Source organism: Carcharhinus amblyrhynchos, chromosome 6 (genome assembly GCF_965287045.1).
Source record: "Carcharhinus amblyrhynchos chromosome 6, sCarAmb.v2.hapA, whole genome shotgun sequence".
Classification (NCBI taxonomy): Eukaryota; Metazoa; Chordata; class Chondrichthyes; order Carcharhiniformes; family Carcharhinidae; genus Carcharhinus; species Carcharhinus amblyrhynchos.
Genome location: NC_137329.1, coordinates 84,054,579 through 84,070,583, shown reverse-complemented (window position 1 = coordinate 84,070,583; position 16,005 = coordinate 84,054,579). Strand labels below are relative to the sequence as shown.

General features: G+C 40.9%; 1 protein-coding gene across 5 annotated transcripts in view; it reads right to left on the bottom strand.

Annotated features, from left to right (window-relative positions):
• Positions 1-16,005, bottom strand: part of scube1 (signal peptide, CUB domain, EGF-like 1) — a 276,868-nt gene that overhangs the window by 223,355 nt on the left and 37,508 nt on the right. The gene's annotated exons all lie outside the window — the stretch shown is intronic.

The window sequence follows — 16,005 nt, the reverse complement described above, 5'->3', positions numbered from 1 at the left end:
ATCTACATTTGAGGGGCAAGGATTAATCAAGGATAGTCAGCATGGTTTTGTCAGAGGAAGATCATGTTTAACAAATTTGATTGAATTTTTCAAGAAGATGCTGGGATGTGTAGATAAGGACAGCATAGTTGATGTAGTCTACGTGAACTTCAATAAGGCTTTAGTTGGGCTTTTGACAAGGTCCCACATGGGAGATGAGCCAAGGAAGTAAGGGCCCATGGGGTGCAAGGTAATTTTGCAAATTGGGTTCAAAATTGGCTTAGTGGCAAGAGGTAGAGGTGGTGGTTAAAAGTTGTTTGTGTGTTTGGAAGCCTGTCTTCAGTGTTGTACTGCAGGGATCGGTGCTATTTGTAGCGTACATTAATGATCTAGATGTGAATGTGTGGGGTATGGTTAGTATGTGCACAGATGACATGAAAATTGGTGGTGTGGTAAATAGCAAGGTGGAAAGCCTTAGATTACAGGATGGTATAGGGCTGTCAGATGGGCGGAACAATGGCAAATGGAATTTAACCCTGAAAAATGCGAGCTGGTGCATTTTGGGAGGACTAACAAGGCAAGCACGTACACAATGAATGGCAAGATGCCAGGAAGTACAGAGAAGCCTTGGGGTGCATGTCCAAAGATCCTTGAAGGCAGCAGGATAGATAGATAAAGTGGTTCAGGCAAATAGGGCACTTGTCTTTATTAGTTGAAGCATAGGATATAAGAGGAGGGAGGTTATGATGGAGCTGTATAAAATGCTCACTGGACATAGCTAAAGTACTTGTGCAGTTCTGGCCACCACACTATAGGATGGATCTGATTGCACTAGAAAGGGTGCAGAGGAGATTCACCAGGATGCTGCCAGGGTTAGAGTATTTTAAGTAAGAAGAAAGTCTGGTTAGGTTGGAGCAAAAAAAGGCTGAGGGTGACCTGATTGTTCCTCATAATTTTGCATAGCACATAGATAGGAAGAAATTTTTTCCCCTAATGAAGGGGTCAATAGCCAAGGGACATAGATTTAAGGAAGATTTGAGGAAAAACATGGGAATCCAGAACTCACTGCCTGAAAGAACGTTAGAGGTGGAAACCCTCACAACATTTAAGAAGCATTTAGATGAGCACTTGAAACACCATAGCATACACAGTTATGGACTAAGTACTGGAAAATGGGATTAGAATAGATAGGTGCATGATGTCTGTAGCAGACAAGATGGGCTGAAGGGCTTCTTGCTGTGCTGTCAAACTCAGTGATCATCACAATGCAGTAGTGCACAGAAGTGCCATTACATCAGATAGCCAATCGCAACCTATATGCAAATATACACTTGTAATTCAGTGCTTTGGTTCTGGTGTCATGTAGCATCATGGATGTTTTCTCAGGCTCATTGTCTAACCTAACCCAAGTTTAGGTTAGGTAGAGGTGCTGCAAAAATATACCTGGAACAAATGAATAGCAGATGCCAGTACCTGGTGAATCCAAGTTCTAGCTGAACATACAAACCCACTGTTCTATACCTGCTTGATTTATAACGGAATTATTCAGACGGTCTATTGGTTTTCAGGGTCATGGTTAAATAAAAGTAGTTCTGAAAGAAGGTGAAGACGGTGGAGGGGGCGATAGGTGGAAAGACCATTGGAGAAGTGACAATGAAGAAATAAATATCTAGGGTTGGAATTGGAGAAGGAAAAGAATGCAGTTTAGGGAATGTAAGACCTAGAAATAATTTTGGCAGATGGGATATGTTGAAGTCTGGAAATAAGTAAGAGTTGTTTGATGGCCAGACTCTAGCAACACTTATAGATGGCATGTTACTCGCGAAGTGAGCTATGATCCCTAGGAGAAATCAGGATGGAGAAGTGAGAACTGATACTTGGGGTACTTTCTATTAACCTTGGTCAAGTGGTGGCACTCTTGTTTCTGAGCCTGAAGCTTGTGGGATCAAGTTTCACAAAGACTTGCATGGATAATCTCAGGTGAAAGTTCAGCGGAGTGCTGCACTGTCTTAGATACTGTTTTTTGACTAAGGTCTTAAATGCAGTCCCGTTTTGCCCTCCCAGTTGGAGGTAAAAGAGCCAGGATGTTCTTCCTGGTGTCCTGGTCAATTTTTATACCTCATTCAATTTCACAAGGACAGATTATCTGGTCATTATCGCCTTGGTGTTCATGAGAGCTTGCTGTGCACAAATTAGCTGCCACATGTCCTACATTCATGACAGTGACTATACTGCAAAAGTACTTCATTGATTGCAAAGCACCAGAGATCTTGAAAGATTTTCCTTTTACTTTAAATAAAGCTTGTGAAAAATTGTTAGCTTTCTGAAAGATATCCACATTATTTTTTCAAGCAGTGAAGACTGGAGTCCATCACATGAGAAATCAATTCAACCAATCTCACTGAAACTCTGTTACTGACAGCTGAGTGAGCTGTTGGCAAATCATAGATGGTCATGGACAATCTGCCATTTATAGTGTAGTGTGATGTGTCCAACCACAGTTGATTGTTAAGTCACATGTACTTCATACTTACCCTGAAGGTTATAGTATAAGACGGATATTGTAATTTTTTTGACTTAATATAGTAGTTTATTTTTGTTCGTTCAAAACCTGTGGAATCTTGTGACTATTCACTGAGCAAGCATCGTAAATCACCAAACTTTATCTACTCTAAACAAAATGTTACTGGTCCCTAGCCAAAACTCACCAAATTCTTGGGCACCTGGTCAAGGATCATAACAGACTTGACATTGTGTGTCAATAGGCTTGCTCACCTGGCATTCATTTTTTCAGCAGTGGTCTGTGGATAATCATTAGGAATAGGTACCTCAAATGATTTTCCTCTATTTCGAACCAGGGCATCTACAGTCACAGTGATGAACATCTGCTAATTCAGCAAAAGCAAAGGGTAGGACATTCCCAGTCTGAATGACTCAACAGTTTAGCTGATTGAAGCATTAGAGAATCTGCATTATTTCAAGCTCAGAAGAAAGTGTTTTCTTCTAAACAAAAATATCAATTCAAATTAGGATTTGACGACTGCAACAGAAGCAAACAAAGGTACTCTTCAGCGTGTAACATCTTGCAATGTGTGATGCATAAGTTCTAGGAACATTAATAGCAAGTAGCTAATAGCAAATACCCAAAAACTATACTCTCAAATACCTGTGGTCAAGCAGGCTTCTAAATGAAACAAAATAAAGAGAAGGAAATTGAAAATAAATTCAGAGGTATCACTGAATAATTTCTGTTCAGAAAACCCTATGATACGTATTCACACTGGAACGCAGCTTAACTACTTTGCTGTCCTGGTGTTGTGACATTCAGTTTTTATGCAGCTTTCTTTGAACCCCCTACCAACCCATCCGTATGCTGAAGTCAAAGGCCCTGGGAAACTTGGCTCAGATTAACCCATACTAAAAAACAAAGATTGCTGCTTTCAAAGGAAACTTTTCCCCCCCAGTCTCTTTTCTTTGAACATTATGCATAGCAATTGACCAGAACAACCTCCAGAAAAAAATAAATAAATCTATATCCTCTCGCCAGTATAGCAAACAAAGACAGTAGCAAGTAGCACGAGACAGGATCTATCAATAATACTTGAAAAAGGAACAATAGTCTGCCAGCTGAAAGCTCTAAGCAATCTCGGAGGCTCAAATCCTCCACTGGACAACATATTTGGAAACAAAAAAAAATTTCAAAAAAGAAATCAGTTACAAGTTTAAAATGTTACTTCTATAAATTCAATTTACAAGTTCCCATCATGCAGCGAAATTCAAGCTACTCACAATATGCAACGAAACTAATAACAAAAGAAAATAAACTGTATGGATGATAGAACCTTCCGTCAACGTCTTTAAAATTATGAACATACTGTATGCAGCTGTCTCCAGCAAAAAGAAAATAAATGTTAAAATCAAATGAAACAAGACTGTACAATAGCCTTCTTTAATCAGGCCACTGACAATGCAATCTTAAACCAATTAGTGTTGCAATTTGCTGACATTAAGCATCTGGAAGTTAATGTAATGACTTCCTACACCTTTGGAGCAAGACAGGAAAAATCACTTGCTCTGCCATGCCTTTTTATTCTGACTGCTGAATGGGTAGTTAGTGTTCTGGAAGACAATCACAGACCACTTACATATTTGCCTTTCAATGAATAAGCCTACTGTACGTATCTAAAATTGTTGACCTTGTTTTCATTTCTTGTTAATAAAATACATTTCCCATTTTTGAAATCTGTAAGTAATTATTTCTCAAGATTTCATGGACGTTGAGAGCTGAATTTCTGCTCCTGAGTCAGATGCGCAGAGTCAGGGAAATTCCCTGTAAGGTTCAATTTTCACTCCAGCAGAGTGGAAGCTAGTGGGAATCAGGCCTCCAACCTATTAAGAGTGCATAGGAAGCCCCTGGGACTGCATGATACTGAGGCAAGCAATTTGAAAGGCTTTGTCCAAGTTATAAAAACAATAAGGCCACCTAGCCCCATCCATGCCAATTCAGGGCCTACACACCCTCAGTCCTTTACCCCCTCCATACCATCCCATGCCTTGCTACTCACCCTATTGCCTTTTATACATCCCATGCTAACTAAGTGCCAATCCATGCCGTCCATGCATCCCCATTGCCCTTTAAAGTTTCTGTGCCAATTTATTGCCAACTCAGGATCCCACCTACAATGATATCACCCTTATACCCACCATGCCAACATGTTTAGAGGGCAGACCCCAGGAACCATGCTATACTAAATAAAAACAGTCTCACTGATAAAAGCCAATTCAATATATTTAAGTCCCTTCAAAGCGCTTACTCCCTTATAAAAATTAATATTTGTATTCACAGCTTCAGTCCAAAGACAGCTTTTTTACTGTATGGGACTGTCAATATATTAGGGAACTCATAGCCACCAGCCTTCCCACCTCCACTATGACAATGAGAGGTTGTGGAAGCAGACAAGCAGTACTAATCCTATAATACAATGCTCTACATTAACAAACATTTATTGAAATTGCAAGCACTGATCTTGTTCAACTGAGAGTCACAGCTACACTTTCAAATATGCTGTTACCTTCATGAACCACATATGTGTGAAAAATGTCCTGGCCCTGCTCCCCCACCTGGGGAAATTGGTGGGTGATGAGTTTGGGGTCAAGATTTCTGGAATTAGCAGCACTTTGTTTAAGGCTAAGCAGCCCTTCCATCTCATGAAAATTCGGAACAGAGTTTTCAACCAGGTCTACCTGTGGGAGACTGCATGCTGCAATAGTAACCATCTTTCCATTCTGGAGGATTGTATTATGGAGAAATTGTACAGTAAATTTACCAATTGCACACTTCCTGTAGAGAGTAGTTGAAAAAAAACACATGGCTATAGCATCATAGTATCATTTGATGACAATATATTCCTTTAAAGTACCATTCCCTGATGAATTTACTTGTGGTAAATTTAAACAACAAACAAATCAAAAAGCCAATGATGCTTTATAAGATAGTTCAAAAATATATTTCCAAGGAGAAGATATAGTCGCTCATGTTCTTTTTTCTGATATTCAGGGCTACAAAAAGATGGCTCCAACAGATGTAAGCTAGTTCAGAATATTCAATATCTGCATATTTCAGTGACTTGGCTTACAATTATGCCAAATCCAGATTGATCCAACAAAGTCGCAAGTACAATGGATAATGCACAATTCATGGAATACAGCAGCGATGTTATTGAGAACTGGTCGCCTTAGCAAGTTAGCACACCAGCCTTTTCTTTCACTACTAGTGACATCCAAGAAATAGATTACAATAGGCATGAGCTGATTTACGGTGTCCATATGGCATTATTAAATTGGCAATCCCATTATATAGGTGACTGGTGTGTCACACTGGTTGAAGGGGCATGTTACAAGTTGGGATACAGTAACAAAGCAAGTGATATGTTGAATCTAAACCAAGTGTGCTGGTTAGATGCATTGGCCATGCTAAATTCTCCTTCAGTGTATCCAAATGGACGCCAGAGTGTGGCAACTAGGGGATTTTCACATTGCAGTGTTAATGTAAGCCAACTTGTGACACTAATAAATAAACCTTACTAAAAGTGACACCAGGTTCCCAACACAGGAATCTGTTCTGTACCTTAGATTATTTATCCCTCCATCTGAACAACCCAAATGTTCACCAAGGTAAATAAAATGACCATGCTGAGGTATTGTGCTTTTGGAAGGTCAGAGCTATTCTGACGATACTGGCTGTATAATGAAGAGAAGGAGAGAGGGAAGGCAGAAGGCTTCTGTTGCATTTGCTAACTTGTATCATTATAACCAATTATTATTGATACACTTTGTTCTCTGTTCCATATTCAGAGCGATGTTTCCAGACATTGTTTTCCAAAACTTACATGGGTCCTTACAATTGGCACACAAACAAAAGTTCCTTCAGTTAATGGAGTCAGATAAAGAACAGATTTTTACTGGCAATTTGGGTCTGGCCAGGCTCTCGCTTCACTCAAATGAGAAGAATATTGTTATCTCATCAGAACTGACAATTTTATGAAGGAAGTCTATACAAGCATTTTTGTCACATGAAGATTGCTTTCTTAGATTTATGCCTGCATGTTTTAAGGTATAAATCTTTAGAGAGAATTTTGCATATTTAATATGGGAAGTAGAATTTTACCTTCCAATTAAAGGGCAAATTCCTATAAAATTTATAAATCTTTCCTTCATGAAGTAGAGAATGAAGACTATATCATACATGTCAGACTAAATCAACCATGTGTCAGCTCAAGGTGTAACAGTTGGGCACAGACCATGCAATGCAAGTTTCACAATTGCATTTTCTCCCTTAATTTGAATAGGCCAGTGATGGAAAAAAATGGAGATAATCAAAACCAGAGTTTACATTTATCCAGGTTAATATTAGGCAATTTATAACCCTGCTTGACACAGGTGCCATATTAGCTTGCTGAACAGCCATCAGGCAAAAGGAGAAGCTGGAGCCAGTCTGGCTTCAACAGAAATTTATTCACAAAACCCTATGTACAGACTACCTCTCCCTTCCACACCATCATCCCTCACCACAGGTGAAAATGGTTCTTTTTAAAAGAATTACTTCATTCTTAAAATTGCAAAGCAGAGTGGAATAGGTGGACCCAATTTCATCTCCTTGTTTGCTCTAAAAACCAAATGCAAATTGAATCCAATTCATGGTCCCCACAAGAAAGACAAACATGGTCCCAGCTGACAAATAAGGCTTTGCACCCCATCTTGAGCTTGTTCTAATGCTTGATCTTAGCCAAAAAGCTGGGTTCTTAGAGATGTGCCCTAATACTGTCCCCAATTAGTAACAGCTGTTCTTAATCACAACAAGAGTCTGCAGTCAATTCCAACAGCATTTGCAATATTGATGTGCCACGCTCTGTGATGAGGCACAACTCAAAAGGCACTCCAACTTCATGGCAGACCCACTGCAGCTAATAAACAAAATCTGAATCCTGGTGGGAAGAATTCAATCTAGATAATCTTTACTGCGAGGCTGCAATTCCATTAATCAATGTGGGATCACAATTGACAGTGTGCGACTTAATAAGAGATGCTGTGTGAACCTGAGAGACAGATTTCAAAAAAAATCATCTAGAAATCCAGAAAATAGGAAAACTAGAGAATCCACAGAGACTTATCTTCACTTCCCTTGTCTGGTGGAAAGTAAGGTAATTATCTGGTAATGTGACTTTTTTCAAGGATAATGAAGAATCGGTTCAACTAATGACCAAACTGATTGATGGAAGTTAAATCTGATAGAAATGATTTGTAGAAATTTGCTAGTGTTTCTGGCACAGTTTAAAAGACTAGTTATTATATTGACATGGGGGAAACTGCTCTCAATGCCTTTCTCTTGAACACATTTCACTGTTACCCTACATTTCAAGATGATATTAGGAGAAAATATCATTAAGCCAGCTTTGCAGATATGGACATTTCCTGTAATCATAATCCATCTGGTGAGGCTAGAATCTACATTGACAACAGAAGATGGAATGATATGACTGCCAAAGACAAGATGCCTCACTAGGATTACTGTTAGGATTTCTGTCTAAAATCACATAGATCATCAAACTGGATCTGGTTTCCAAGAATTAACAAACAGCTATGCAGCAAGTCTAAGGCAGCCTTTCATCACAGTAAGGGTTGTTCCAGTTTGTACTACAAATAATTATATTCCAGCATATTTTAAAGAACGTACGAGACCAACTGCAATGTTTGTTACTGTATTTGAAGGATATTGTTATACTGTCAGCCATAACACTTGACTGATGTAATGGTTTCTAGAAACTATTCATCGGATTCAGAATGCAAAATTGATTAATTTTTTTTGGCAGAAGTAATATCTGTAGGAGATATTGGCCTGAATTTTTCAATCAGTTGTTTCTGAACTGGAGTGGAGGACAGCATGGTTGGTGCCTTTCAATCATTACAGGTGACACTATCATCACTTTCAAGGGTAACCTCATTGTAATAGTATAGACAAAATTCAGGTTTCAAAAATATCCCTGATTGACAAATAGGCGTTGCAGGTGAGGTATAGCAAACTAACACAAGATTTAAAGATGTGCAGTAGCTTAAAGATGTAGACATTAACTTAAATTTTTTGGAGCATAGAACATAGAACATTACAGCGCAGAACAGGCCCTTCGGCCCACGATGTTGCGCCGACCAGCTTTTAAAAAAAACACTAACCCACTAATCTAAACCAATCCCATTTCGTCCATAAACCTATCCACAGATCCCTTAAACGCCCCCAAACTAGGCGCATTTACAACTGCAGCTGGCAGGGCATTCCAGTCCCTCACCACCCTCTGGGTAAAGAACCTACCCCTGACATCAGTCCTATAACTACCCCCACTTAATTTAAAGCCGTGCCCCCTCGTGCTAGCTTTCTCCATCCTAGGAAAAAGGCTATCACTATCCACCCTGTCTAAACCTCTAATCATCTTATATGTTTCAATAAGGTCCCCTCTTAGCCGCCTTCTTTCCAGCGAAAAACAACCCCAAATCTCTCAGTCTCTCCTCGTAGGATCTCCCCTCCATACCAGGCAACATCCTGGTAAACCTCCTCTGCACCCTCTCCAAAGCCTCTACATCCTTCCTGTAATGTGGGGACCAGAACTGCACACAATACTCCAAGTGCGGCCTCACCAGAGTTGTGTACAGTTGCATCATGACGCTGCGATTCCTAAATTCAATCCCCCTACCAATAAACGCCAAGACACCGTATGCCTTCTTAACAACCTTATCTACTTGATTCCCAACTTTCAGGGATCTATGTACACATACACCTAGATCCCTCTGCTCCTCCACACTATTCAAAGTCCTCCCGTTAGCCCTATACTCAACACATCTGTTAATCCTACCGAAATGAATTACCTCACACTTCTCCACATTAAACTCCATCCGCCACCTCGCGGCCCAGCTCTGCAACCTTTCTAAGTCACCCTGCAAACTATGACACCCTTCCTCACAATCTACCACACCTCCGACTTTGGTGTCATCAGCAAACTTACTAATCCACCCAACTATACCCTCATCCAGATCATTAATAAAAATTACAAACAGCAGTGGCCCCAAAACAGATCCCTGAGGCACACCACTCGTAACCGAACTCCATGACGAATATTTACCATCAACCACCACCCTCTGTCTCCTATCTGCTAGCCAATTCCTGATCCAATTACCTAGATCACCCCCAATCCCATACATCTGCATTTTCTGCAGAAGCCTACCATGGTGAACCTTATCAAACGCCTTACTAAAATCCATATACACCACGCCAACTGCCTTACCCCTATCCACCTCTTTGGTCACTTTCTCAAAGAACTCGATAAGGTTAGTAAGGCACGACCTACCCGCTACAAAACCATGCTGACTGTCTCTAATCAATTCATTACTCTCCAAATAACTATAAATCCTGTCTCTAATAATCCTTTCCAAAACCTTACCCACCACAGAAGTAAGACTCACCGGTCTATAATTCCCAGGGAAGTCTCTGCTCCCCTTCTTAAACAATGGGACAACATTTGCTGTCCTCCAATCTTCCGGTACTATACCAGAGACCAACGACGACCTGAAGATCAGAGCCAGAGGCTCCGCAATCACCTCTCTTGCCTCCCAGAGAATCCTAGGGTAAATCCCATCCGGACCAGGGGACTTATCTATTTTCAAACCCTCTAAAATATCCAGCACATCCCCCGTATCAACTGCAATACTATCTATTTTACACCCCTGCACCCCAGTGTCCTCCTCAGCTACATTCATGTCCCCTTGCGTGAACACCGAAGAGAAATATTGGTTCAACGCCTCTCCAATCTCCTCCGGTTCCACACACAACTTCCCTCTACTGTCTGTAACTGGCCCTAATCTTGCCCTAACCAACCTTCTGTTCTTGACATACCTGTAAAATGCCTTAGGGTTCTCCTTAATCCTATCAGCCAAAGTAATTAAGCAAAATAATTAAGAAAAGGAAGTGTAGAATTTCTAGTAGTATCAGGGTAAAGTGGGCATGAATTTTCACCCATTGCTTTATGTCCACATTCCCACCTTGTTCCAAATCATTAGGACACAGTCAGTTCTATATTGGAGATAAAAGCCCATACCTGTAGTGCCATAACTGAGATACATAGTGAATGGAGGAGGCAAAATTTTAAATAGTAAGCTGTTCCAAATGGTGACCAAAATCCAGGACTTGGCAAAAGACTTGAGCCCCCAGATAGGCTTATTCAATGGATGTCCCAAAGTCAAATAATTATCAATCCCTCTGGGATCAATAACTTTCAATTTGTACCTGTGCCTGCTCTTAGCAGAAATGGCGCAGCCATGGTATTTCAGATGGAAAATATACTGACACCCTGTGACCCATCCCTATCCCAACCACTACACCTCCACTGTAATTTTTTGTAACAAGAAAATTCATAGCATTTAAAAGAGCATTCGTGGTGTGGTCATGCAAACTCATGATCTGTCACCTTTGTAAGGAAGAAGAAAAGCACACCCTCAGGAGAGAGGTGCCAGATGATGGGGATGGAGGCGTTGGCTATATGGGCTGCAGATTTGTAAAGGGGTGGGGGGGCAGTGCTATACCAGCTGCAGATTTGTAATTTGTAATCTAAACCAGCTGCAGATTTGTAACAGTCATGTTTCTCCTCCTTATCTCTTGTACTCCAATCAGCAACTGATATCATGACACTTGATCTCTTTCTGAGCTGTTGATAGTTGTTTTCCTCACTTGCTTCTTTCAAACAAAGGTCAACACACTTCACAACATGCACCTTCACTCATTCTGTCCCTCCCAAACACCAATTCAGGAGTATTTGCTCGAGAGTGAACCTCTGACATTTGTGCAATGCAGCAGACAAGAGGTGGTTAGCCAAGATTCCTACTGGTTTTGTAGGGCAAAGATTAGGTGGTAAGCCTCCCCACTCTATTTTCTGTGTTCCGGGGTAGCATTACTGGTACAAAGTCCTGTTACAATGTCTTTTGGTTCCGTTTGCCATAAAAAAAAGAGAAAGATTACGGTGCTACCCCTGATACAAAAAAGAACCATAAGCATTAAACTATAGCATCACTGGGCTATCACAATACAAAACCTATAGTGTGCGCACTAGATCAATTGCTTTTGCAGAAAGACAAATCAGACATGATGAACCAAAAGTGTATTCTTCAGAAGGTCTACTGCCATGTAGTATGAAAGTGACCCAATCGGAATGAACAGAACATGCATTTCACAGCAAATTTCACTTCATACCATAAAAATAATGACCATGAAAGTGCAGAGGGGGCAGATTCAACCATGGCATTCAAAAAAGAATGGGATCATTATACGAATGATGGAAATTTTGCAGAGCTATGAAAGATTGGGAGAGGGGCACTAGATCAATTGCTCTTGCAGAAAGACAAATCAGACATGATGATCCCAAATGTCCTTCTTCTGTACAGCAGTCACTCTACAATTCTGTAATTCTATGCAGCTTGCTGAAATTTGAGATGAAAACCCACTTACAAATTAATTGTCCTCGAACTAACTGATCTGCTTGCTTGATGCTGGACTCTACCTACACACTCTGTGCACAAGATTGTTGAATTGTCCTAAAATATATTTCAAGCACTCTTAGTGGAATTTTATCATTTCAGGGGTAAATGTAATTAAGAACAACTTGAAATGTATGGATGCCTAGTGCAAGTGAAGACAAGGGAACAAATTGTAATCAAACTTCCATTGATAACATTTGCAACTATTTCATAGAAATCATAGAAACCCCACAGTACAGAAAGAGGCCATTCGGCCCATCGAGTCTGCACCGACCACAAGTCCACCCAGGCCCCACTCCCATATCTCTACATATTTTACCCACTAATCCTTCTAACCTAGGCATCTCAGGACACTCAGGGGCAATTTTAGCATGGCCAATCAACCTAACCCACACATCTTTGGATTGGGGGAGAAAACTGGGGCATCTGGAGGAAACCCACGCAGACACGAGGAGAATGTGCAAACTCCACATAGACAGTGACAGTGACCCATGCTGGGAATCAAACCCAGGTCCCTGGAGCTGTGAAGCAGCAGTGCTAACCATTGTGCTATTGTGCCGCCCTGAATTTTCATGAACAGTGTAAAATATTACTGCTTTTATTTTAGTTTTTGTTATTTACAATAACAATAACAAATTGATCGTAATGAACCTGCTTCTGTCAAGGACATTACGCTCCCTAACTTCCAATCTCTGAGCGGTCACATCCAGGAGTTAGCTCAGAAGTCTCCATATAAGGACTGTACAGGAAGTTCAAAATTCCAATTGGCAATTACTCAGCATTGGGAATCATTTGAACTCTGATTTTAAACTAAGGATTTCAGACTGTTTTACCAGGATGCCACTTAGGAAAAGTTAGAATTAAAACCATTTCTAACTCCTGAATAACAAACTATTGACTGACCACACTCCCCCAACCCCTCTGCCCCAACCACAACTTCATCACACTCTCCTCCTGACCAACTCTCACCAGCTTGACTGACGCCCAACCATCTCCACTTACCTCATATACTTACCTTGTCCCTAGCTTCTCAAAGGGCCCCTGTCCTTTCACGAACAGAAAAAGCAGTCCAAACATTGCACGTTTTTCAATTAATACAATTGAATAATAATAATGGGGGCAGCCATTTCCTGATTCATTACCCATGGCAATGCTTTCACCAGTCACAGGTGACCTGCCTGATAAGAGTTTAACAAAAACTTGGCTGTTAACTGTTTCCTGGTGTCTTCTCCACAACAATCTTGAAGAGAGGAAAGGATAGAAACCTTGAACTTCTCCTCCCAACCTCCTGATTGTGATCATCTCTCCCAGTTATCTACCTAATATCCGAGTCAGTTTCCCTTGGGTGCCCAGTGACAGCCTTCTGCCACTGAAGTCCTGCTCCTATTTCTGTCCAAGTAGGGTTCAAACAGAGTCCAAACTCAAAGAAGGTAATGAGGCTTAAGATTTGAAGTGAACCGAGCTTCATGGTGGCAACATTCCAGACGTTTTCTATTTGTCCTGGCCCCACATGTCATATTCCTGCCAGGCGTTTGAAATCATTAAGGTGACCATTTCAAGCTCACACTATAGATTTCTAAGACACAGTTATAAGCAAATAATTGCTGCTTGCCACAGAAACTGGGACAGATGATATATAACAAATATATTGGCCAAACTGTTTGTGTATTCAGAATCCATTAGCATGTAATAATATTGCTTTGTAGTACAGCCATTACTCTCCTTCACCCTGGCCACTCCTCCTGGCACATCCCTTATCTTCATAGCTTTGATAGGATATGATAAACAATTGATTTAATCAGTTACTGCACTATCAGATTCTTTATCATCTGGAAAAACTGCTCACAATTTTCAGGATCATTTTGGAAAGAAAGATACTTCCTGACTTCTCTTCTCAACTACAAACTGGCTGTTTAAAATACTCCCTTTTTCTCCTCCACCTTCACCTCCAACAATAATTGCGAGGAGTTCATGGACTATTTTGTCACTAAGATCAAGACCATATGATCAGCCTTCTTTTCCACTTCCGTCCCTTCCCTAGCCCACCAAGCTTCCCTCTTGCCTCGGCCTGAACTCACCTGCTTGTCCAATTTCTCTCCTGATCCTCCTTGTGTCTTCTCTGCACTCATCTTGTCCACAAAAGTCACTTCCAGCTCCCTTGACCCTATTCCCACTGAACTGGTGACTGCCCAATTTCCCTTTCTAATCCTGGTATTGGTAATGATTCTTCCTCTGCAAGTATTGTCTTCGCTATTCACCTCCTCAAAAAACAATGTCTGACTCCACTGTTCTTGTAAACTAGTTTCCCAGCTCTAACTCCATTTTCCTTCCAAAGTGTTCAAGCATATTGTCACCTCTGAAATGTCCGTCTTTCCTTAAAAATCTGTAGGCTGGATTTTATGTTTTTCGACAGCTGGGGAAACAGAAAATAGGAAGAGTAGGCCATTTGGCCCACTCTTTGAATGAAAAATTCCTCCTCACCTCAGTCTTAAAAGGTTTAACCCTAACCTTGGTCATCCTTACGAGTTACATCACAGGTCATTGACTTGGTGGGATCCTAGTCATCCATACGGAATTTTGCTCAATTGGAAATGCTTCACGCTAAGTAGTGATAGATTATATATTGTCGGGACCATATATTCAAATCTGATCCACAACTCAGCCAACATCCTTACTCATTAATCTTTGCAGGAAGGTACAGCAGTAGAAGCAGCTGCCCAAATATTCCCAGTTCTAACTCAGCTGAAGCTACCTATCTTGACAGTGGTACTCGAGTGCACAAACGAGGCTGACACTTCATTGCAGTACCCTCGAAGCATCTGTTTGAGAGATGCCACTTATGAAATGAGGAGTTAACTTGAGTCCCCACCTCCTGTTATGCTCTAAACTGGGGTGCATAAAAGATGGTGAGACATTTTTTTCCTGAAGGCAAACAAGTTCTCCAAGTCTTGACCAACATTTATTCTCCAACAAAGCAGATTAAATGACTATATATCTCCCTGCTCTTTGTGAGATCCTGCAGCATACAATGCATTCACACATCAACACACTTGCTGCACAGTGATGAGGAAAGGGTTTCCAGATACAAGACTCCCAAATAATTTCCAGCATGTGAAAGCGGAAACTGATTGGTCCACTTTCTCCTGTCCCTGCCATCTCAGCTCATCCAATCACGTATTAGATGGAAGGCTTTTTGTCCTGTCCTTACGCCACCTTTTCATGACTGCCATAAAAGAAAATTCTAAACTTGTTCACTGTTGACACCCAAAAAATGAAGTAACAGAAAAAAATGCCAATTGATAGAGTTGTTAACAAACCCAATAGCTTTTTAATTCTTAACTTCAAGATGGCAGGTAGGCTGCCAATTTCTATGCCGCCACGCCTTCTATGATCTGGATGAGGACACGTTCCACTTCACATCAACTATTGTATGTTTACATGCATGGCAAACAATTTGTGAACATCAAATCCAGCCCCATGTTTGATTCACTGTAATCAGGTTTCTGTCTCAGTATTGAAATGGTTCTGATCAAAATCACAAATGACTACCTATGTGACTATGCCAAAGGTAAATCCTCCCTCCTTGCCCTTCTTGAATTCATAGAACATAGAACATCTACAGCACAAACAGGCTCTCCGGCCATGGCTACCTACTAGACTTACCTATAACCCTCAATCCTATTAAGTCCCATGTACTCATCCAGAAGTGTCTTAAAAGGCCTGATCAAATTTGCCTCCACCACCACCGATGGCAGCCGATTCACTCACCCACCACCCTCTGAGTGAAAAACTTACCCCTGACATCTCCTCTGCACCTACTCCCCAACACCTTAAACCTGTGTCCACTCGTAGCAACCATTTCAACCCTGGGAAAAAGCCTCTGAGAATCCACCCGATCTGTACCTCCCAACATCTTATACACCCCTCTTATCAGGTCACCTCTCATCCTTCGAA